General features: G+C 41.5%; 1 long non-coding RNA gene across 1 annotated transcript in view; it reads left to right on the forward strand.

Annotated features, from left to right (window-relative positions):
* The first annotated feature begins 10,971 nt into the window (after positions 1-10,971).
* LOC142492689 (uncharacterized) overlaps positions 10,972-26,174 on the forward strand; it is a 118,168-nt gene continuing 102,965 nt past the window's right edge. The window contains exons 1-2 of the long non-coding RNA XR_012800883.1: positions 10,972-11,286; positions 16,998-17,216. This is a non-coding gene — a long non-coding RNA (uncharacterized LOC142492689). The remainder of the gene's footprint in view (positions 11,287-16,997; positions 17,217-26,174) is intronic.

Raw genomic sequence — 26,174 nt, forward strand, 5'->3', positions numbered from 1 at the left:
AATTATAGCTATGAACACTGTTGACTGTGATGTATACACGTAAAGGCTAAACATGTTACTCATTATCTGGAGAAATAGGCCACAGGGAATTATAATAGGAAATGTATTGACACTGCAGTTTAATTTATTTTATTTTGGTGTTTTTACCTTTGACACAGGGAAGGAAATGCAATATGTTTTCTTAAGGAAGTGTAAATTTCTTCACTTCATCCATTTAAATCCTCACCCTGAGGCTTTTGTACTGAAGCAAAAAAATTTGGAAAGCTCAACTGGTCCTAATGTTTCCCTTTGGAGATTGGCTTTCGTAGCAACCTAGGTATTTATGCCGTTTAAATGAGAAATCTTTAGCATTAATTTGGCAATAAGGCTTCATATGGAGCATTAATTTGTTTTCATAGTTTCTTTACCACATTTGAGGAAATATTATATGCAACTGGAACAAGTGACTAAGGATAAAAAGGCCATAAAGTCAGAAATAGTGTTGTAAAAAAAACAGTGTGTTAACATGAAATAAGTTAAAGGCTTGAGAGAATTTCAATGGCTTTCTCATTTAGCCTAATAGTCATAAAATAGGTTTGTAGTGGCAGATGTTGCGTTTAGATCCGGTATTTTCATACAGGATTCCTTTTCAGTGAAGCATATGAGATGTAAGATTTCAATAGCGACAGTAACTAGAATTAAATCCTAGGCAAACTAAAAAAAATAAATAAAACATCAGTTTTCATAAAACAGGCCAAGTCTAGAATGTACTGTATACAGTACTTGTATGTGCCAAGCAATTGCAATACAACTGCATGTCAAAATGAAAGTACAATATCTATCTCTATGTTGTTCTGCTTACAGTGATTCAAAGGACAAAAACAACCAGAACTATTCTTCCAGTGGCCGTAATTTAGTGAAAATTGTCCTGCTTATATAGAGCATTTGGCTATTGCTTAATACTGTATAATTGATCCCGGCACTGTAGATACTGTAGTCGAGCTATGAGTCTATAAACTAAGATTTCATCTAACATTTTCTTGTTACAATTTTAGTGCTAAACCGCAATACAAACTTTCACATAATGTGCAGTATTGTGAAGGCTTCATATACATATGACACATACATAGTTTTTTTTTTAATGATTTTTTATGCTTCCCTCATCCATCATTGATACAATTTAAATTAAAACAGAATCAAATGTATTTTTTTTTATTTATAACCAGTGTAATTGTCAATTATTATTGTACAATTTTTTTTTAATAATAAGCAGAATGGAAAAATAATACCTATACAATGAAACATTCGTGCTGTGTCAAAGAAATGTCTGGGTTTATACATATGGTAACTACTTTATTCTTTAAGAACACTATTAAGGGTTTAATTTTAGGGTGTACACCCAGTTGATCTTGGTGGATAATTTCGATGCACTTTTAAGTTATTTTTTGGTGCATAGAAATCATCTTTTTTAATACATACCATTAATAACGCAAACATCAAACACAGTCCATCTCTGTATATTGTAGCAAATGAAGAATTTTTTTTTTACACATCTGGCGTACAGTAGAAAGAATCCGCCCAAATCTGTTTCCTGCATTTTCTCGCATTTCCCCCCCCAAAATCCATTTCGCAGTGTAAAATCCGCAAATGGATTTGGTCGGTTTTAATCTGCGCGGATTCATGAAAAACCGCCATTGGGTACAATCCATTGACGGATTTTTAGAAATCAATCCACGAATTCAGCAACTAGTTGGTGGATTCTTAAACATTCATCAATGGATTGTTGAATCCATGGATTGGGTTCTACAAATCCGTTAACGGATTCCGGAATCCGTGGAGTATATTGGTAATAATAGAAAATCCGCAAAACACTAATAGCCCTTTTTGAGATTGATCCGCTGAATTTCGCAGACCAAAGAAACCGGACAATCTGCTGTGGATCCAAATCCGCCCCCCAAAATGCACCCATCTCTAGGTGTAGTATTGCACTATATGGGTCTCACACTAGATACTGCTCGCCTTTGGCGACAAGAAATTTTAGGGAAGTATAGGGTTGCCAAATATAAGTTTTTATAATACAGGACGCTGAAATCCAATCTGAAAGTTTTGACGTCGTAATGATTGATGAATGATTTGCAAATGCTTCGTGCTGAATGGTATCTCCCGCTTGACCGCTATATTCATTGGTTTTTATCATCTCTGCTCTTGGCCGGGCAGCGAAAGCACTGAACTAGCGGTGGGAGAAAAAGTAACGCCTATAGGGCTGGGTGACATGGTGTTATGAGAAAACCAGGTAGTGTGTCCTAAATGTATTATTTTAATCATTTAGTATGGCGACATCTATCGGAAAAGGTAACTACTGTATTACACTCAAGTAGAAATCTATTATGTTTTTATGACTGATTTAGTTGCAGTAATTTTAAGTTCAGGCATTTCACGTCAAGACACAAAAATACGGGACAATTATGCGTCGCCACAGATCTTTCTGGAACAACAGGACATGTCAATGAAATAAGGGACAGTGCATATACGGGACGTCTGGCAACCCTAGGTAAATATGTATAATGTGAATATATCTAGAATATGATGCACCTGGAGATTCATTCTGTCTATGGTTAATTGAAACATGAATAACTTTTTAATCCATCACATATTGAGCTGCTTTGGGCTGAAGAAGCCCAGTTCTCGATGGCCTAGAAATATGTTCAAATGCCATATTTTTAATCTATTTGAACTGCTTCGGTATAAAGTCAAATTTTGTGTAAGATGTAAGATAATAAAACTCCCCTTTACAAAGTCAACTTTATTCCTGATACCTATACAGTAGGTCATAAATGTCATTCTTATTTTAAAATATCTCAATAGAGAATTCACAATTCACCACTCTCTGTCCTTCACCTCCTGTTTTTATTTATTTATAAAATATTTTACCAGGAAGTAATACATTGAGAGTTACCTCTCGTTTTCAAGTATGTCCTGGGCAGAGAGTTAAGACAAATAATACATGGTTACAAATAGTTACATAAATGAACAGGGTATACATTATATACAAGACATTGCATGCACAGTTAAAGATAATAAATATTATGGGCGTATGAAACAGTTACAGCCCAGATTAAAATGTGAGACAGCCTTAGATTTGAAAGAACTTAAACTGGTGGTGGATGTGAGAGTATCTGGTAGGTTGTTCCAGTTTTGGGGTGCACGGTAAGAGAAGGAGGAACGTCCGGATACTTTGTTGAGCCTTGGGACCATGAACAGTCTTTTGGAGTCTGATCTCAGATGATAGGTGCTGCATGTGGTAGGGGTGAGGAGCTTGTTCAGGTAGCTGGGTAGCTTGCCCATAAAGAATTTAAAGGCAAGACAGGAAAGGTGAACTTTGCGCCTAGACTCGAGTGATGACCAATCTAGTTCTTTGAGCATTTTGCAGTGATGTGTGGCTATGGCTGTGTGCATATAAGATTGTGTCATCTGCATACATGTGTATTGAAGCTTCCTTACAAGCTGTGGGACGATCATTGATGAACACTGAGAAGAGTAGGGGCCCCAGAACAGAGCCTTGCGGGACGCCACAGGTGATATCCAGGGGGTTGGAGTAAGAGCCTGAGATGGACACATGTTGGGATCTACCTAATAGGTAGGACTGAAACCAGTTTAAAGCATGCTTCCCTATTCCAGAGCTCTGGAGTTTGTTAAGCAGGATAGCATGATCAACAGTATCAAAAGCCTTTGCAAAATCTAGGAATATTGCACCAGTGAGTTGACCACGTTCCATTCCACACTGGATTTCATTGCAAACTTTTAGCAGGGTAGTTACGGTAGAGTGTTTGGGGCGAAAGATTGGAATTGGCTAGGGAAATTTGTCTTGGTATAGTAATCGCTTAGTTGGGAGTGGACACATTTTTCCATGACTTTGGATAGGATTGGGAGAAGTGAGATTAGCCTGTAGTTTGAGACAGTGTTTTTGTCCCCACTTTTGAAGATTGGGACAACTCTAGCAGTTTTCCAGGTCTTAGGGATATGGCCTGCAGATAGGATAGAGATGACTATGGAAGCAATTGGTTTGGCAATGGCTGGGGCACCAAGTCTTAGGAACCAAGATTGTAGTAAGTCAGGTCCACATTGGCTGCTTAGTTGTAATTTGAGGAGCGCTTGTGTAATCTCCTCTTCAGATACTGGGCCAAATTGAAAATTGTGGGCAGTGTTGGGAGGGGGTGGGGCTATATGGGTACTCCCAGGATAAGATTCAGGTTTGTGGTTTGGGTTGCATTTCATTAATAAGGTAGTAGCACACCCCACAAAGTAGTAATTGAATGCATTTGCAATGTCGGTGGGATTTGTCAGAGTAATATCCCTCTTAGTGATATTACTTGGCTGTTGATGGTTAGAAGGCTGGAATATGTTGTTGATAACCTTCCAGAAGTTAGCTGGGTTTGATGTATTCTGGAGGAGATTGTCAGAGTAATATTGTGCTTTTGCATGCCTTGTTTGCCTTGTGCACATGTTCCGCAGGCATCTGTAGTGATTGAGATCCTTGGTAGTGCCAGTTACTTTGTGGCTTTTCCACAAGGCATCCCTGATCTGGTAGAGTGCTATAAGGTCAGGTGTTACCCATGGAAGGTGGGCACCCCGTACCCTTATTCTGCGTAGTGGAGCATGGGTATCACAGAGGGTTAAGAACTCGGATTGGAATAGTCTCTGTTGCATCTCATAAATTTGTATGTAAAACAGTTTACAAAAACAAATTCTATACTTCTGCGCCCAGGTCTGCCGCAGATTTCTACGTTGGTCTGTTTCAACTTTACAGGTCATCTCTCATTATTAAATAATTGTTTAACTGTTCTATTAGTAGTATCATCTGTTTCTCATGTTGTTCTCCATTTTTAAAGGTGCATTAGGATAGTTGGTCCATTCAATGTCATGTTGTTACTTAGGTTGGATTACAGCATTGTAAATAATGGCAACTGTTTTTTTTTTTTTACTTTTTCACAAGAAAACTCAGAACTAGAGCATGTGTAAGAACTTAAGTAGGACGCCCGTCCCAGATCTACAACTGGAGCCTACAGAAAAAATATAGGGGAATGACAAGGAAGACTAACAAAGGATGGAAAACAGGAACGGACGCAGGAAATCTGGCGGCCATGGTATTAGGGTCTATTTGCAATGTTTTGTTTAAAAAGGAAGGACTTTAATTCCATTCTGAATTGAAGCAAAGCATTCTGATTTCGTAAAGCTGCAGGGACATTATTCAACAGTCTTAGGGCCGTCCTTGATAAAGCTCTCCCTCCAGCTTTATTGACCTTAAAACCAAGGCTCAATCGGTTAAGGTGTGATGGCAGATCCAAAGGCCCAATTGGGCGTGTGGTTGATCAGCAGTTCTGAAGGTAAGGGGGGGCGACACCATGGATAGCCTTAAAAGCTTCACAGAGAGCCAGTACATAACTTTTAATACTGGCGAGACGTGATATCTCTTTGCCTTACCTGATATACGCAGGCAGTGGCATTTTGCACCAACTGCAGAGCTTTTATATTATATTTTTGCAGACCTACAGTATCAGCAAAGAATTTGCAAAATCCAGATTGGGGAGGACCAAGGCCTGTGCTACTACCTGTAGATTAGTCATTGAGAGATACGCCTTAATTTGTTTCAGCTAATGAATTTGGAAATAACAGTTTTTCACAATAGATGCTATATGAGGCTGATCAATTATGTTTTTGTCAATAATAACACCAATTCTCCTCACCTTCTCTTTCCTTGGGATGGTGGAGTTATTGATTTTTAGATCGTCAAAGTTGTTACTCGCAGCATCTGTTTGTGCTTTAGAGCCTATCAGAAGCATCTTGGATTTAGAGGCATTCAAATCTAGCTAATTTAATCCCATCCAATTAGAGATATTGCTAAGGCAATCATTCAGACCATTCACCATGATGATAGGATCGTTGGAGGTGTATGACATTAATTGAACATATCCTCGTATTGATGGAACTGAATTTATTTAAGATGAATAATGTCTCCAGGGGATTTAACATATATATTAAATAGAACTGGGGAAGTAGCAGAATCCCGATGGACACCACAAGCTAACAGGATTGTGTTTGAAGGTTCCTCTTTGAGGGTAACTTTCTGAGTACAGTCAATAAGAAAGGAGTGGAACCAGTTCAGCACTTTACCTCTCAACCCAACATCCAATTAAAGTCTGGTCAGCAAAGGAGTGTGATCAACTGTATCAAAAGCCACGCTCAGGTCGAGAAAAATCGAGCTCTGGCACCCCCTTGGTCTACTATTTTGAGCAGGAAATCAGTGATACTTATCATGGTCATCTCAGTGCTGTCATTTTTCTAAATCCAGATTGGTGGGAGTCCGACAGATTAAATTGTATTAGGTGTTCACTAATTGTTTTAGGTGTAGTTTTTCAATAACTTTAGCTAAAAATTGAATATAAGAAACCGTCCGTTAGCTCTCCGTGTTCAGTGGGAGGGTTTCTTGTATAGATATAAATAAATATATATTTATATATATAATATATAGGAAGGAAGCATTTATATTATATATATATATATATATATATATATATATATATATATATATATATATATATATATATATATATATATATATATAAATAAATATAAATGCTTCCTTTAGTGAGGTGGGTAAAAGGCCTGAAGACAAAGGCCTGAGAAGTTGGTAATTTCGAGAATAAAAGGGTCCAGTTCTATAACCGCTTCTTAATTTGCCATGCAGGACCGGGGTCCCCTGAACAGCTGGATAGTTTTATCCATTTGATCGTGATAAGGAGCGCATTCATAGTGATAGATTGGAAGGTGCTCCACCTAGATTTAGTCAGTTCGACTGTGGAAATATCAGACTTGGTTTATTGACAGATGTGTGACTGAAATTTGAAACTGAATCTTGAGACGTTGGAGGGGAAAGCCCATTGAAAAGTATGTGGTGGAATTTCTATAGGACTTAAGGTTTTGTTTAAACAGGCCAACTCAAGCAAAGAGTAGACAACTTTAAATAGTTCCCATGAATAATTACTGGAGAGTAGGAGAGACACTGAGACAGGTTTAGGAGAGAGTACTGGTAAAGTGATTCTAGCAACTCTGTTTAGGGTAGATTGAAGGGGAGTCAGGTGAGAGGCCAGTAGGCCTGACAGTAGAAGGTTACTTAGTTTACAAGTTAGCGAATGAGGACATACGAAAGAGTTTTAGCAGTAGAGCGACAGAGGAAAAGGTGAATCTTTGCAATGTTCTGGAGGAAAAAAACGACAGGTTTTAGCTACATTGAATGTAAGAGGAGAATGTGAGGGAGGAGTCAAATGTGAGACCTAGGCAGTGTGCTTGCGAAACTGGGTGTATGATAGTGGTGCCAACAGTAATGTAGAAGGGGCAGCAGGGCCAGGCTTGGGAGGGAGTTTGAGCTGGCACAGGGCCATCCATGATGATGTTACAGAGACACATTCAGAGACTTGGGTCTGTACAGAGGGGTATGGTCAGGGGTTGAAAAGTAAATTTGTGTGTCATCAGCATAAAGGTGATATTCCAATACCAATTCCAATTCCAATTCCAATCTGGGTTTTGTCCCAAACACTCCACTGTAACTACTCTGCTAAAAGTTTGCAATGAAATCCAGTGTGGAATGGAACGGGGACAACTCACTAGTGCAGTATTCCTAGATTTTGCAAAGGCTTTTGATACAGTTGATCATGCTATCCTGCTTAATAAACTCCAGAGCTCTGGAATAGGGAAACATGCTTTAAACTGGTTTCATTCCTACCTATCAGGAAGATCCCAACATGTGTCCATCTCAGGCTCTAACTCCAACCCCCTGGATATCACCTGTGGTGTCCCGCAAGGCTCTGTTCTGGGGCCCCTACTCTTCTCAGTGTTCATTAATGATCTTCCCACAGCTTGTAAGGAAGCCTCAATACACATGTATGCAGACGACACAATCCTATATGCACACAGCCATAGCCTCTCTAACCTTCAACACATACTTCAGTCTGACTTTTTGAGACTCGAAAACTGGATTTCCCAAAACAAACTGTTTTTAAACACTGACAAGACTGTAACAATGGTATTCGGGACCAAGACTAAATTTTTAAAGCTTCCAGTGACTGAGCTCCTGATTAGAACCAACGCTAACACCACCCTAACCCCTGTCACTAGTTTTAAATACCTGGGCTTATGGTTTGACTCCCACTTAACATTCGGGATGCACATTGATATCCTGACAACCAAGACCTATGCCAAACTAGGGGCACTTTACAGGAACAAATCCTCCCTAAGTCTCCTGGTCAGAAAGCGTATCGCACAGCAGATGCTAATGCCAATTATTGACTATGGAGACATAGTATACGGCTCGGCACCTCAAACCCACCTTAGCAAACTTGACACCCCCTACAATTCAATTTGTCGTTTTGTTCTCCAATGCAACTACAACACACATCACTGCGATATGCTCAAAGAACTAGATTGGTCATCACTCGAGTCTAGGCGCAAAGTTCACCTTTCCTGTCTTGCCTTTAAATTCTTCATGGGCAAGCTACCCAGCTACCTGAACAAGCTCCTTACCCCTACCACATGCAGCACCTATCACCTGAGATCAGACTCCAAAAGACTGTTCATGGTCCCAAGGCTCAACAAAGTATCCGGACGTTCCTCCTTCTCCTACCGTGCACCCCAAAACTGGAACAACCTACCAAAGACTCTCACATCCACCACCAGTTTAAGTTCTTTCAAATCTAAGGCTGTCTCACATTTTAATCTGGTCTGTAACTGTTTCATACGCCCATAATATATATTTTTTTTTAACTGTGCACGCAATGTCTTGTATATAATGTATACCCTGTTCATTTATGTAACTGTATTTGTAACCATGTATTATTTTTTTTACTCTGTGCCCAGGACATACTTGAAAATGAGAGGTAACTCTCAATATATTACTTCCTGGTAAAATATTTTATAAATAAATATTTGCACCCAAGAGATGTGATTAGGTCACCTAGAGAGAGAGTGTATAAAGAGGGGGGTGAGGAAATAACTACATTATGCACTGTATACATAACCTAAATTACACTTTATCAGATGCATCTCTTGATGTGTTTCTGCATGGTATATACTGTAATTATTAATATATTTTGATTTGACAACTATTTCAACGGAAAGTGCTAAGTACCATACTAAAATAATATATGGGGGTAATACTTTTTACGTCCCTTTTTTATTATAGCCTATTGACTGAAATAGCATTAAAACAATCATGGTCTGAATGTGATTAACGGCAAGTATAGATGTGACCTATTTATCCTAACATTATTTCCCTGTGCTAACCTAATGGAATTTAGTGGATCTGTGATGTTGGGATAACAGGTCGTTAGCATCTTATTTGCATATGCATTTCCCTAACGTTAGTAGAAATTTATCAATACACTATTTCAGGGGTTAACTCTAGGTTATTATAACGTTTTTCTCTTTAGTGCATAGGTTTTTGTATTAACATAACATTCATTTTGGTTAACAGGTGTTCCTGTCTGTTTCAACCATCATACAAAATGGAGAACAACCCCAAGAGCCAGTTCTATAGAATAAAAAGGAACTGTACTTCTGAACAAGACTATATCAAACAGAGTCAAGTACTGGTAATGTCATTTCTTGATAATGGTTACAGTAAGGATAGAGTATTGCATGTATTTAATGAGGTAAGAGAAACAGACAGGAACACCCTTTTAATACAGTCCAAAAATAAGAATCAGGTGAGACAATCTAATCCACATCTACCGCGTGAGTCTGCTTGTGATTCAGATGCCAGTGGCGCTGCCATTTTTATTGCGTCCATGTCGCATAACGTGTGACATGTAAATAATGGAGGAGATACCGGCACCCCATTTCTGGGCCTGTAACTCGGGAAGCAGAGGGTCCCCAAGGCTGAAATCAAAGCGGTTCAGCTCTGGGGACCCCCTGCTCCCGCACAATATTAATCTAAATTACATTAATGCAGCTTCATTACCATAGCGGATATCTGCTACTGTAATGAATTATTGTTTATTGTGATGTGTGTTTTCATACTAGTGTACATGTGCAGGGTGTCTCCTGAGCTGAACCGCATTGGTTTCAGCCTCGGGGACCCCCTACTTCATGAGAAACAGGCCCCGTTATGGGGTGCCGGTATCCCCCTGCAGGATTTAAATCCCCCTGTCACGTGTCGCGGGAGCTTTAAAAGCACAGGGGATTCCGGCACCCCATAACGAGGCCTGTATCTCATGAAGTAGGGGGTCCCCAAGGCTGAAACCAATGCGGCTCACATCAGGAGACCCCCTGCTCATGTTGCCCTGGGAACAGCCTGAGGTTGGGACAGAAATCCCCCTGGTGCCTGTGTTGCAGGGATGCATTGATAAACCTGTCAGTCAGCAGTGCTGCCGGTTACAGTGCCCGATCCTGCTTCACTAGTGCCGGTCAGTGAGGGAGGTGAGCGGCTGTAGCACTGACTGAAAGGTGGGTTAGTGCAGTGCCGGTCAGTGAAGCGGTGGGAATAGAGAGCAGGTGGCAGAGGCTTAGGGCAGAAGTGAGGCAGAGACCAGCAGGGCTCTGCCTGCCCTTGCTCTCAATTGTATCAGCGAGAGGGGGAGGAGTGCCGCTGTGCTCTGTGTCGGTGTGCTGCTGTGTCAGTGTGTGTAAGTATGCTGCTGTGTGTCAGTGTGCTGTGTTGTGTGCAAGTATGCTGCTGTGTGTTTGAAAGTGAGGTATGCTGTGTGTCAGTGTGTGTAAGTATATTATGTGTGTGTCTGTCATTGTCTGTGAGCGTGCTGTGCTATGTGTCCGTGTCTGACAGCGTGCTGTGCTATGAGTCAGTGTCTCTCAGCATGCTGTGCTATGTGTCAATATTTGCCAGGGTGCTGTGCTGAGTGTCAATGTTGTTCAGCATGCCGTGTGTCAGTCTCTGTCAGCATGCTGTGCTGAGTGTTAGTGTTTGCTGCTGTGCGTCAGTGTGCTGGGTATCAGTGTCTGTCCCCAGGACCGCCGACAAGGGAGAGAGCTGGGTTAACTGTCCCAGGCCTGGTGGCTGAGGGGGGCCCCGCTGATCAGCGCTGAAAGTTGGGCCTGGCTGGAGGTCGCCAGGTCTCTGAATGCCACTGGGCCCCAGCTCTCCCCAGATGCTGTGGGACTCTCTATTGCTGGGCCTGCTGCTGAGTTTGACTCTCCTGCCTGTGGGCTCCAAAAACTGGGCCTGCCCGGAAATTGGGCCTAACTCCCCTATCCGTGCACAGACTGCAGCAGTATAAGAGGCCTGAGACAACACCCAAGGTAAGTTTGTCTGTATTATGTATATGGGGTATTATTGTATGTATAGTATTATTGTGTGTGTATGGTGGGGGGATATTATTGTGTGTGTATTGTGTCAGGGGTAATTATTGTGTGTATTGTGGAGTAATTATTGTGTGTATTGTGTGACGGTGTAATTATTGTGTGTGTATTGTGTGGGGGTAATAATTTGTTGTGTATTGTGGGGGGGTAATTATTGTGTGTGTATTGGGAGAGAGTAATTATGGTGGGGGTAATTTTTGTGGGCGGGATTGTATGGGAATCGGGGGGATAGTGTGGAATTATAAAGGTGTGTGTGGTTGGGGGGGAATTTAGAGTGAGAGAGAGGAAGAATGAGAGTGAGAGAAGGTGAGAAAGAGACAGGGTGTGAGATAAATAAATGAGGAGGATAGAGGGGTGAGAGCAAGGAGATGTGAAAGAGGGGATTGGGGGCTTGCAAGTCTTCCAACATGAGGGAGGCCCAGTGGAATCTCTTGTCCTGGGCCCTGGTAAATCTATATCTGTCACTGTACTGTTTGTGGGGGGTGCGGTTGGAGGAACTTGCTCTGGTGCAAAAACACCTATTTACAGCTCTGGCCATTGTTATACTCATTTATAAGAAGGAGACAAAGAAGATTTAGAACACCAGACAAATCAGTCTACTTCCAATCATTTACAAGGCTTTTTACGAAGATACTCACTAATCGTCTTCAACATGCCCTGGACTTTGCCAAAGCCTAGAGAATAAGCAAGATTTAATAGTGTATATATATCATAATGGACCACATCCAAGTTCTTGAAGAAGTGATTTCCTGAAATAATGAATATGATATGCCAATCAGTTTAGGATTAGAGAAGGACGAATTTCTTGTCAACATTCAAATTTGTCTACTTTTGTTCAAGTGTATGTAATACCACAGACCGCCACTGCGCATTCGATTCAGATATAAATGTTGTGACATTAGATTTGCCCACAAATTCCAGACCCTAAGATGTGGGGAGGGCCTGGATAGAGAGAGAGAGGAGAAGAAAAAGAAAGGAAGAGAAAGGGAAGCAGAATTAATGTACTGTATGATGAATCATTTGCGAACATAGACATAGCCGCAATTTTTCCCCTGAATAAAACATGGCCAAATTCACATGAATGTGTAACTTGGATCCTGAATGTAAAGATAACTCAGAAGCTTAAGACAACTAAATAAAAGTATGTATAGATGTACTTCATGTTGGTTAGTACTTAAAGAGACAGGAGAAACAAATCAATGGGTTTGAAAGCAAATACAAGTCTTTTACATCATCACTAAAACAGCAGTGGGCCGGATATATCACAAGAAACAAAGATCATCATTGAAGAAAAATGGCATTGGATTCCAAGAGTTATCAAAAGACCAAGACAATGGCCAAACGTAAGATGGGAGGATTTCATTAGAAAATTTGTTGGAGCAACATGGAGAAAAGAAGCTTGCAGTCACCTGGAGGGTCATTGGGTAGGCCTTCATCCAGCAGTTGATCAACAAAGGCCTTGAGATGATGATAATGATGAGGACATACTGTATGAACCGCAGGGGTTCCATCCCGAGTATTCCGATTAAACATGTGCAAATAGTGGCTTTGCAATTGAAGTTCTTGAATCTTGTTTGTGAATTTGGTTAAAATGTAGCCATTTTCAGGGCTGTAGGAGATGTGCACAGAGAGTAACACACCAGTGGCGTATTAGGTGAAAATAAATGTAGTCTTTATTAGCCAGCAGCTTTAAACAGAAAACAGTTCCATATCAACAAAGCAAAAGTAGAGCAGAAAATAATAACCAGGCATACCCCGTGTAGGGGACTGACTAACATTCAGCTGTCCCTATCTGAGGGCTGGAAGACTGGGCCTTTTACCAACCTTTTGACACAAGTCCCAAAGAGAGGTATCTGTTGGCAGGGTGCTCTCCACGTCAGTCCAGGGTCTGTGCTGGTGTCTGTGGGTTGTTCCCTCTTGTGGGTTCCATGAACCAGTGTTGCCTATGTAGCCGGGTGTTTCCCTTCCTGTTCACCTTGCCTGCGGTCCGGGGTGCTACGACTGCTCGGCGGTGCAGGGGGTGCTGCCGGGGGGAGCGATCTGGTGAGCGCAAGTTGCGGTGGGGGTTGCGGCCAAACTTCCCTGAGATCTCCACTGAGATCTCTCTAGCAGCACAGACTATTTTATGCCCGAGATTCTCCCTGCAGTCAATGCTGCAGGCTTTTTAAAGGAGCTAACTAGCCAGATGAGCAGGTTAATTAGGACAGTCTCCTCTGAATTAGCCTGCTCAGTGCTGAGCTCAAGCTCTCCACACAGATTTCCTAGCAAAACTACTTCAACAAGGAAGGTACCCTGTTACAGGGACATTTTCGCAAAAGCTACAATTGTTCTAAAGTATGCAAAATGTTTCCATTTTGATAAAAAAAATCACAAAGGTCTGGCAACATTTTCCCATCTTACGCTAAGTTTTCACATTAATTTACTCTGCATGCAAGGTCATGGGACCGTACATATTTTGACACCTAACTTTTGAGGGCAAAACTTGCCTTCTCTTCACAACTGTTTATTTTTTCTAAAGAAATGGCCAATTCAGCTGAATCAGCAAATCTGTGCTATACTTTTGCACATACCTATAAACAATTATTTCTAACATCACAATGCTCATCTAGGCTTCTGGTGGATGGGGGTTGCTGATTTATGGTTTCTAAGCACTTCAGTACAGAAATCACGCGTTTTCTGACATTTGCAAAGAGCCTTGTGCTGCAGCTAAAAGACAATGTTGCAAATTTGCTAAGCCGGGCAATGCCATCAGGGTGTTTATTTAGTAACTATGGCACAATGTCTATACAATTCTTTTTAATTGTGACAAATTTAATGTGCAAATTTGCATGGCCACACACACAATAGTAGTATCCATACATTGCACATGTATGATGCATAACATACTGGAACGGGCCTGTGAAATTTGTGTAAGGTATTCAGAAGTATATTGACCTCCGTGATTATATGAGAGTCCCGTATTGTGCCTTTTATTTACTTACATAACTTCTTCATTTTCTTTTACCTGGCAAAGGGAGTTGCTGATGTCCATATTCAGTATCCAGTGGAAAACATTGAGATGTCATGTTGAATTTATTGCTGAACTTTATCATCTTAGTCATTCAAACCATTATGGCTTAATATCATAGTGCTGTAATCTAAACCTGTGGTCAAAATAAATATATCTTACATTGATGCAATTATTTTAAACCCTTGAAAACGATAAGTTTCCATGTTGACATATCTGCATAATAAGGAAAGAGCTAGCAGAGACTTATAAAGAGATATTGCTTCTATTCTGTCAAATACTTAACATTCCACAGTTCTTACTCATGCCACTTCCTTCCCAGTAGAGCTGATGCCTGACTTTCCCAAAGCCGATATTAATATCACAGACCATTATAACATAGTTACTTTCATGGCAGCCTGTGAGGAAGTCACATGTCATTAATTGGTCTCCGGTGATCAGAAAGTCTCCATTTAGCTTGTTGTTTCTACTCAAATAACCAGAAATGAGGTGGAAATGCAAAGGAAATAGCAGTGATTATCTTGAATAGTATTTTAGGAGGACCTGTTTAAGTAATGAATTATTATTCCTTTGTACTTAGACGTACACGTATGTAGCTTGTAAAGAGGTTCATAGCACAATATTTTCCACTACCATTCAGTTATTTAAACATTTCACACCTACAGTCAGATGAATTTAGATCATCACCATCATCATCATCATCATCATCATCATCATCATCATCATCATCATCATCATCATCATCATCATCATCATCATCATCATCATCATCATCATCATCATCATCATCATCATCATCATTTATTTTTAATGTTAATGCACGTCTGTCTGTTTTTGTTGTTGTAAATTCTTTATTTATAATCCACATTTTTTTAACAGTTAACATATACAATACAATGCAACTTAACAACAAAAAACACATCACAGTTTTACACTCTGCAGTCTATAGTCAGCAATACTCAGACCTAAAATGATCCTAGTCTCGGAACCATATATGGGACGACACTACAAAACTCAGAGTCGTTTCCCTATAGTTATTTGTAACATTACAGTAGACAATAAATTGTATAATATAGCATAAAGTGAGTTATATAGTAGAATACTGAATATACAATAACATATTAACTGACAGTATTAATAATAAATACAATCACAAGACAAACAAACAAACTGACATAAAAAAAATTATATTTAAAGAAAATAAAATAAAAAATAGTAACAAGTCAATTATTAACAAGTATTATTATTAATATTATTATTCTCACTATGGTAGATGTTTTAACTTTCAACTCCTCTCCCAGTGTTCTATTACCATTGAGCTCTGACCATGGCAACCAGAGGAGTTAAAATGTTAACCTTGTGTCAGTGGTTATACAGTATATGATAGTTCCATCTTCATAACCTCCCATATTCTCGACTCCCCTTGTTCCGTAGTGGGTGCCTCCAACTTTTTCCAATTGGCAGCGATAGCATATCTTGCTGCATTTAGCATGTGTATTAATAGAGATTTCCTAATTCTATGCCCTTTGACCCCTTCTCTGTTTAGCAATATAATACTCGGATTTTTGGGATTCTAATCTTGGTAATGTTAAAAATCTGCTCTAATATCATATCCCGCTTTATTATCTTACACTCCCACCAGATATGAAGCATTGTTCCCACCTCCTCACAACCTCTCCAGCACTTATTAGAAGTTCCTGGATGGTATTCTTTCAGTTTTTGTGGTGTATCATACCACCTATACATTATCTTATATGCATATTTCTAAAATATTTGTTGATATCGAGGAAAAGCTGGCATTGCTCCACATTTGTGTCCCTTCGAGTGCTGAGTACTCCCTACCCAGCTCCTTTTCCCAGGCTAGTACAAACCCTGGCTTAGATTCACTATTAATTTCCAGTAATGTTCTATAGATACACAATATATTGTGCCCGCCTGCTACCAGCAAGACCAGCACTGTTTTAAAAGGATTCAACATCCTTAACGTGATTAAAAATAAAAAAAAATTGTGTTCATATAATGTAAAATTTGCATATATTGCCATCTCTGCCCTTCTTTAAATTCAAACAGGCCCTGAAAGTGTTTAAAACATCTAGTCTTACCCGTTTCTAGAACATTCATTATATTTGGTAACGAGGCCAGTGGATTTGTTATTATTAGAAGAACATCATCTGCATATAATGCAATCTTATGTTCTTTCTCACCTATTTTAACTCCCGCAATATCTGGGTGATTCCTTATTGATTCTGCTAATGGTTCCATTATTAGGGCGAAAATCAACGGGGACAAAGGGCATCCCTGTCTCGTACCATTAAGTAATTTAAAGGAGTTTGAGACCTGTCCATTTACCTTGACCTTTGCCGACGGATTACTATATATATTACTATTTATATACTGTCTAAACATATCCCCCGTTCCTACTGTATACGTTGCAGCATTTTAAACATAAAATTCCATTGCACTCTATCGAATGCCTTTTCTGCATCTATAGATAATATCATGGCTGGAGTCTGTGTTTTATTAATCTGGTCCAGTATATTTATAATTTCGCAAAGTGTTATCCTTGGCTTCCATTTTGGTATAAATACTGTTTGATCTGTCAGGACTCTTTCTGCATGTTTTTTAATTAATACATTTTTGAAAGGTCACCTTGGTCCAACGTTTCATTTTTTCCGGTTGTGCACGGTTCCTTCTCTGGATTACACTTCTGTTGATTACATTGCCCGGACGCACGCTGTGCTGGTTATGCTGTGGGCTTCGGTGATTACAACTTGATATTTACCGTCCGGTTCACCCAAGCTAAGTGGTGTGCACAGCGGGGGACCATACCGCACTGATGCCGTCGGAGCACGTCTTTGTGACTGTGAGTAACCGCATCAATTGTATTGTGCTTTTTGTATTAAGCCAGTTGTTCTATGGCCATACAGTTATCTGTTATTATTTGGTTCAAATAGTGGTATATTTATTCATCTCACTCATCTCCCGGAGTAACGGTCTTATCGGGGGTAGCCTTTTTATCACGAACACAAGACAGGGCAAAGACATATAGAGTATGCTTGTTATAATCACAGCCTTTTTTCTAGCTTAAATACTTATTGTGTTTTTGGAGCACCGGACCTGAGGGCTATTTGTTGCTCACTACTACATACATATAGTGTCAAGTTTTGTACAGATCTACTGCTATGGGAAAAGGAGTTAGACTACTGAAAGCAAAAGAAGACCGTTAAGAGTAAATGGAAAGGTAGTCATTAAAAAAAACTAGAAAAATAGATCGGAGGGCGAACCATAAGGTGGAGATTTTCTGTTAAGTCTCATCCCAAATAATTACATTAAATGCTGTTTACTTATACAACAAATCCTCCCTAAGTCTGCTGGTCAGAAAGCGTATCGCACATCAGATGCTAATGCCTATTATCGACTATGGAGACATAGTATATGGCTCAGCACCCCAAACCCACCTTAGCAAACTTGACACCCTCTACAATTCAATATGCCGTTTTGTTCTCCAATGCAACTACAACACACATCACTGCGAAATGCTCAAAAAAATAGATTGATCATCACTTGAGTCTAGTTCATCTTTCCTGTCTTGCCTTCAAATACTTCCTGGGCAAGCTACCCATCTATATGAAGAAGCTCCTCACCCCTACCACATGCAGCACCCTACCACATGCAGCACCTGTCACCTGAGATCAGACTCCAAAAGACTATTCATGGTTCCAAGGCTCAACAAAGTATCGGGCCACTCCTTCTTCTCTTACCGTGAACCCCAAAATTGGAACCATCTACGGGAGACTCTCACAGCCACTACCAGTCTAAGTTATTTCAAAACCAAAGCTGTCTCACATTTTAATCTGTCTGTAACTGCTACATACGTCGTCTATAATATATATTATCTCTAACTGTGCATGCTATGTCGTATATAATTTATACCCTGTTCACTTATGTAACTGTATTTGTAACCATGTATTATTTGTTATCTTAACTCTATGCCCAGGACATACTTGAAAACGAGAGGTAACTCTTAATATATTACTTCCAGGTAAAACATTTCATAAATAAAATAAATAAATCCCAAATTATTACATTACATGCTGTTTACTTATACTTTAAAAAAAGACGTGCCAGTTAAAGAAAGAACTACAGTACATCTCTTTATAAAATAATTATTCAGAAAAATAAAAGCATGAATGAGGATTTCAAGACATTTAATGGTTTTTGTGATGGTTAGCTTGGTGTGTAATTCTAGACTTTATTTATTTTCTATTATTATTACTGCTTTGAACACCAGGTGTGCCTAAGATGTCCTGAGGTTTTTCCTTATTTCTTCAATTTATAAATACTGGTTCTCCTTCCACATTTAATTGCGGACTTGGCATACTGTAGACTGTGTATGCAGGATTTTTTTTATCTTGCGTTGTTTGTGTTTTCACAGCATTGCTGCAGATTTTAAGCACAGACTTGAGTGTCTTTTCAAACCACCTGCTCTGGAGACTCAACTCGGTTTTCTTAAACTACCTCCTTTGACTTTCAGTATGTTTTCTTACAGTATATAACATAAAAGTTTAAGGCCTTCTTTTTTTCCCGGTCCATTTGTCCCCTCCTTTTTGTTAAATCCCCCCCCCTCTCTTTACCATTTTCTTTGCTTTCTTTTAGTTTTGATTTTATATTCAACTTCCAAAAAGAGAAAAAAATACCTTGCTCTACTCCAGGTTAAAAAAAAATTCAGTTTGACAGAAACATGTTCTTCTAATATGGGTACCACCTAGTATTTAGTTGAGACTAGACATGCTCAAAGGCCCTGGTGGCCTCCAATGGCCAAGAGGATTAGCCCCTTTTTTGAAAAGGGCCGTAATGGGTGCTGCCAAGGTAGAAAAACCAGCAATAAATTTCCTATAATAATTTGCGAAACCAAGGAAACGCTGAATCGCCTTTAAAGAGTTAGGTTGTGGCCATTCGAGTACAGAATTGAGCTTCTCCGGATCCATGGTGAACCCTTGATCTGAGACAATGTATCCCAGGAAGGTAGTTGAGGATTGGTGAAAGACAAACTTCTCCATCTTGGCGTAGATCTTGTTGGCCCGTAAACGAGAAAGTACCATCTTGGTATGGAGAATGTGTTCCACGAGGGTTTTGGAAAAAATAAGGATATCATCCAAGTAGATAATCACACAAGAATTCAATAGATCACGAAAAACCTCATTCATAAAGACTTGGAAGACTGCAGGGGCATTGCACAACCCAAACGGCATCACCAGGTACTCATAGTGACCGCTGCGCGTGTTGAACGCGGTCTTCCACTCGTCTCCACTGCGGATGCGAATCAGGTTATATGCCCCCCGTAGATCAAGTTTAGAGAAAACCGTCGCGCCTTGCAGCCTATCGAAGAGCTCCGGGACAAGAGGCAAAGGGCAGCGATTTTTGATGATAATCTTGTTTAGGCCACAGAAATCGATGCACGGGCGAAGCGTCCCATCTTTCTTTTTTACAAAAAAAAATCCCGCCCCGGTGGGAGAAGTGGATTTCCGGATGAAGCCTTTTTGAAGTTTTCTGTGATATACTCGGACATGGCCTCCGTCTCAGGCAGAGATAATGGATATGACCTGGCTTTAGGAAAAGGAGCACCCGGAATTAAGTCAATCGGGCAGTCGAAAGGGCGATGAGGGGGAAGCTGTTCGGATTTGGCCTTACTGAAGAAATCCAGGAACTCCGAATAGATGTCCGGTAGAGTGGCGTCTTGCGGGGGATAGGTTTCCAAGACGGCCAATACCGCAGCGGACGGAGGAGACGATTCCACCTGGGAAGATCTCCATTGAACGGGGAACTCGGCAGTCCAATCGATAATGGGATTGTGTAGTTGCAGCCATGGTAAATCCAGGATAATTTGAACCGAAGGAGAATGGATGACATCAAAAGAAATGAGTTCTAAATGTCCATCATTCATAGAGAGTTCAATAGGAAGTGTCTCCAAGGAAATAAAGGCTGGCTGCAGGGGTCGACCATCGATAGCCTCCAATACGACTGGAAAGTCCTTCTCCCGGAGTGGAATGTTGTGCTGGATAGAAAAAACCTGATTTAAGAAATTCCCTCCGGATCCAGAATCAAGGAAGGCCAGAGCGGGGGTTTGAATGCTGGCATATTAAGGAGGACAGGCAGTAAGATGCGTTTGGGAAGACCCCATGCGGGAGAGGGAAAAGAAGAGATGGTACCTAGTGATATTCTCTCATACCTCACTGGGTGTTTTGCGTCTCCCGGCCTCGAGGGACAACGCGGCAGGATGTGCCTGGGAGATCCACAATAGAAGCACAGGCCCTCATTTCTTCAATGTAGTCGCTCCGTAGAAGGAAGTTGATGACTGCCCAGTTGCATAGGTTCCGGAGCGTCCAATGCTGGTAGAACAAGAGCAGGAGACCTGGAATTAGAAGACATGGAAACAGAAGTACGAGGACGTTGACGTTCAGCCCGACTCTCCTGAAGTCTTTGATCCACTCTGATGCACAAAGCGATTAGGGCCTCCAGTGAGGATGGCCTCTCACGAGCCGCCAGCTTGTCCTTTAAGGATTCCGAAAGTCCCTGCCAGAAAGCCGCGGAAAGTGCCCCCTCGTTCCAATCAGTCTCAGCTGCGATAGTCCAGAACTCCAGAGCGTAACGTGCCACTGATCTTCGACCCTGCGAAATGTGGAACAAGGTGGAAGCAGCCATATCACTACGTGTAGGGGTGTCAAAGACTAAACGAAATTCTCTTTTAAAGTTAGGGAAATTGTAAATCTGTTCAGGTTTCAGCTCCCAGATTGGTAAAGCCCAGGCCAGGGCATCCCCGGTGAGAAGGGAAAAAACATAAGCTACCTTGGTACGATCCGTGGGGAAGCGACAGGGTGACTGTTCGAATTGTATCTCGCACTGATTTAAAAACTCACGGCATGCAAGCAGGTCCCCTGCGTATTTACTGGGCGTAGGGATACGCAACTCCAAAGAACCTGTTCCTTCACGGGAGACAGTGGAAGGGATAACGGAACTGGAGACATTAAGCTGGGGAATCTGAGAGGTTAAGGTAGCAACCTGTTGGTTAAGAGCAGCAACCTGGTTGTCCAAAAAGGTAAAGTGGTTGGAGATAGTGGTTAGGGTATCTTCCACCTCAGGGAGTCTGGGTCTGTTGGGCTCTGCATAATGTAACGCTCGGCCTGCCCACAAGCCAGACGAGACCCCGGGACTGAGGTGGAAAGGAGTAATACCACACACCTAGCAGTAAACGGGGGCACGGCCGGAGTGTGGAAGTAGCGTAGGTGGTCCTGGTAACAACAATAAAATGGGTACCGTACTTGCCAACTCCAGCGTAGAAAGGTAAAGTCCGTAAGCCAATGGTCGTGGGATGGAGAGAGCAGCATAGTAGGGTGTCCGTAAGCCTGGGTCGTGGAGTGGAGAGAGCAGCATAGTAGAGTGTCCGTAAGCCGTGTCCAAGGGATATAGAAGTCTGCAGTGTACTGTAGTAATGTCCAAAGCCAAATCCAAGTTTTCCAGAGAACAGTGTAGTAGATGTCCAAGCCAAAGGTCGAGATCCAGGGAGGTCAGCAGTATATCCAGGGATAGGAAAAGGAACTGAATGAACGAGGGGCCAGGCAACAGCAGACAGCACCAAGGTACAGAAGCTACAGTATGCAGAGCAAAGAGGAAATGGTGAGGGGAGACTAAATAGGGGGCTGGGACCTATCAGAGGAAGGGGAGGAACGGAGGAGCAGCCCGAGGGAGGACCTGATAGGGGAGAGGTGCCTGGGCAGCTGGGGCCTGTCAGAGCAAGGGGAGGAGCGGAGGAGTGGCCCGGGGAAGGGCCTGATAGGGGAGAAGGGCCTGGGGGGCGGACCTGACGGAGCAAGGGCAGGGAAGCGCGTGAAGCCGCATCAGAGAAGGCGGAGTCATTCGCCCGGTACCAGCAAATTGAAGCCTGGGTCCGCGCGCGCCCGTTAGGTTGATGCGCGCGACCCGGAAGTGTGGGAGCAGCCGTGGAGGGGACCGCATGGAGTGAGTCACGCCACCGGGGAGCCTCGGCGGTACGGGGCAAAGGTAAGGAGGCGCTGGAAGCGGGTGTACCCGCAGCGCGGATCCTTACAATATTGTTATGTTGTAGTTGTGTATACTTTTTAAATTATTATGTATGATACTTTTTGTGTCATATATACTTCCCCTAAGTGGTGTGTTCTGGTGCAGACTATTTTTATCATTGGATACATTGTATCCCTGGACAAAGCAGACGTTTTTGGTCACTCACCTGTTAATGTGATCACCCATTACCGCTACTTAAGGGTGGATTTTGTAATCTGTAGTCACTCTTTGATAAAGCACCCTTCAGTGTGAAATGCGTAAGAAGACTTTTTACCTGTTTTTGCATGCATTTCGTTCATAACATTTTTTCATATCTCTTCAGTCAAGTCTTGCAATTCCTTTTGGTTGTGCTCCGCCACCTTTTTTCCCTTTTTGGCTCTATTACTTACTCGGCAGGAGCACACATATCTGGAAGACTTTCAGCAAACCACAAACCCCAAGGAGATTGCAGGAGACTCTGGTGTCGTGAGTTTTAAATACTTTTATCATTTCTTTCATTTGACGAGTCACAAAGGGGAAGGTGCAGTATAACTGGAGTCCCGTGTCGGGGGGCTGGAGCTGGCGTATTCGCCCATCCAGCGAGCTCTCCGACTACCTTCCCTCTCCCTCCTCCATACACCGTGGGACCCTTTAGTTATGCACATATACAGGCGGTCCTCATTTTACGACGTTTCGTTTTACGACGAACGGCTTATCCAACGCTTGTCAATGCATCCCTATGGCCCGTTTTACGACGCCCGAACGGCTTATCCGACGCTCTTACGACGCTTTAAAAAATTGCTACAAATGAACAACCAGACGGCTGCAGGCTAGGGAAATCATTCTGAACAGTCTGTGTGAAGGTTTAGTGGTGTATTTTAGGCCCTAAACCATAGCTGATCAAAGCAAAAAGCAAAGTACTGTTACTCCAAAAAGGAATAGAAAATCTATAACTTTGGAGACCAAGCAAAACATAATAAAGCGCTCTGAGAAAGGAGAGACGAACACAGAAATTGGACGTGCTTTGGATATACCTCGCACAACTATTGTGACAATAATCAAAGACAAGGCAAGAATCTTGGAACAGATCAAGGGCTCAGCACCTATGCAAGGTACAACAATAAGGCAACGTGTTGGGCATATTGCTGAGGTAGAAAAACTCCTCATCATATGGCTGGAAGATCAATCCCAGCGTCATGTGCCCATTAGTTTAGCCTTAATTCAGGCCAAGGCTTTGAGTCTGTATGAGGACATTAAGCAACAGCATGGAGAAGGGACCACTGAGGAAACGTTCACTGCAAGTAAGGGCTGGTTTATGCGGTTTAAAGAGAGGGCAAACTTGCATAACATTAAAGTGACCGGGGAAGCTGCTAGTGCGGATGAGGAGTCAGCTAAAACCTTCCCTGTTACATTGGCCAAAATTATAGAGGACGGTGGCTATTGCGCACGTCAAGTGTTCAATGTTGATGAGACTGGGCTCTACTGGAAGAAAATGCCCAGTAGAAGCTACATTGCAAAAGAGGAAAAATCTATGCCCGGGTTTAAAGTTGCAAAGGACAGGCTGACTCTTCTGCTTGGATCAAATGCTGCAGGTGATTTCAAGCTAAAACCTTTGCTTGTTTATCATGCAGAAAACCCTAGGGCATTCAAGGGTTATGCAAAGAGCACACTTCCAGTGATTTGGAAGTCCAACCGTAAGGCATGGGTAACAGGGAGCCTTTTTGAGGACTGGTTCCAGCATCAATTTATTCCAGCTGTGCAATTATATTGCATGAACCAGAACCTCGATTTCAAAGCATTGCTTCTCCTGGACAATTCTCCTGGCCATCCCATGTACCTGGATGACCATGATCCAAACGTCATGGTGGTGTTCATGCCCCCCAACACCACCTCATTGATACAGCCGATGGACCAGGGGGTTATCGCTTCCTTCAAGGTCTACTATCTTAGGCGAACATTTGCCCAGGCCATCAGAGCAACCTATGTGGAAGGTGGTCCAACCTTAAAAGAATTTTGGAAGGGTTACAACATTCTCCATGCAATGAGAAACATCGGAGAGGCATGGAATGAGGTGAAACAATCCAATTTAAATGGAGTTTGGCGTAATTTGTGCCCTGATTTTGTGTCTGATGTCCAAGGCCTCACAGAGACTGTTGCAGAAGTTACAGAAACTGTTGTGCAAATGGCCAGAGATCTCAACTTGGAGGTGGAAACCGAGGATATTGAGGAGTTGCTCGCCTCACATTCTAACGAGTTGAGCAATGAAGACCTGATGCCATTAGAAGAGAAAAAAATTGCTGAAGAGGAGGCCCACCAATCTGCTGATGCGGCACAGCCACAGCCATGTAAATCATTGTCAAGCAAAATGTTGGCTGCGGCATTCAAGCACATTGATAGCGCACTGGCCATATTTGAGGACAATGACCCTAACTTTGAACGGAGTTCAACAGTCAGTCATGGGGTCTAACCAAATCAGCTGCTATAGAGAGATCTACACGCAGAAAAGGAAAGGATCTGTCCAGACTTCAATGAAGAGATTCTTCAAGAGGCCGAAACCTTCAACTCCACCTACATCACCTCCAAAAAGCCAGTTGTCTGTTGAAGATCCCCCCCCAATCATCTTCCTCCAATAATTGATGTTTTTTTTTTTTGCTCATGTACATTTCTGTACAGAATACAGCATAGGTTTATTTTTATAGTTTTATTTTACAGTTCTGGAATCAATAAATATAATGGTTCCATCATAATCTATGTGTGTGCTGCATATCTTATTGCTTGAGTAACATTTTCTGTGTATTTTAGCATTAAAAATGCCTTCAGGAACGGAACGTTTGATTTAAACAGTGTTCCTATGGGAAAACGGGTTTACGACGCTTCGCTATCCGACGCCATTTTGAGTAACGCATTGTGTCGGATAACCGAGGACCGCCTGTAGTCTCGACTGCAACAATACAATGTACGGATCATATCTTATACTTTCCATGGATATCAGGATTCAGGTACAGCATTTCTATTTATTTATTTGTGCATTATACAGTATATACCATTGAGTCAGTTATGGTAGCACCAGTTACATGGGACATTGTCCTATCTATGTACACAACCAAAGAGGTTACAAAGTCTAGTTGAAGTCTTCACTTCTCTCGCTCATCCAATTAAATACGGTACTACTAAAAGGGAAGTATTCCCTGATCTCTCTACACTGCAAAAGAAAAATAGGAAGGTTTTCAATGAAACACTGAAGACAACAGTGCTTTAACAATTTTATTTCTTTTAGACTTTTATTTGTGTGTGGTTTTGATTGGTGATATATTAAAAGTTACATTTATGCTGCAAGAAATTTTTTACGTGCAAGATTACTATTCTGTTTTGATCAAACACTAATGAGGTTCCCTCCTGTAGCGCTCCTTCCATGGGATTTCTTTCTTTACTTTCAGAAGTATTTCTGTTTTGATTTGATGCAATTTCCGGTTTGATATCTACTAACATTTTGGACCATACTGTATATAGAGAGCCGCTCTACTACATACCATAAGACATGTTTTCCTGCATGTCTTAGTAAATATGACCTAATTGATCTTTCGGCATGGAAGGTGACCTGCGAAGCAGCGCCGCTTAGTAAATATGCTCCTTTGTGTCATTTCTCTTTGCATAGGTGAACGTTAGTATTGCTTCACATCTACAGCCAGTCCTAATTACCAGGTAACCACTGGAATAGCCGTCTCCTTTCCACTAAGACTGGACT

The sequence above is a fragment of the Ascaphus truei genome, chromosome 4 (genome assembly GCF_040206685.1).
Source record: "Ascaphus truei isolate aAscTru1 chromosome 4, aAscTru1.hap1, whole genome shotgun sequence".
Taxonomy (NCBI): domain Eukaryota; kingdom Metazoa; phylum Chordata; class Amphibia; order Anura; family Ascaphidae; genus Ascaphus; species Ascaphus truei.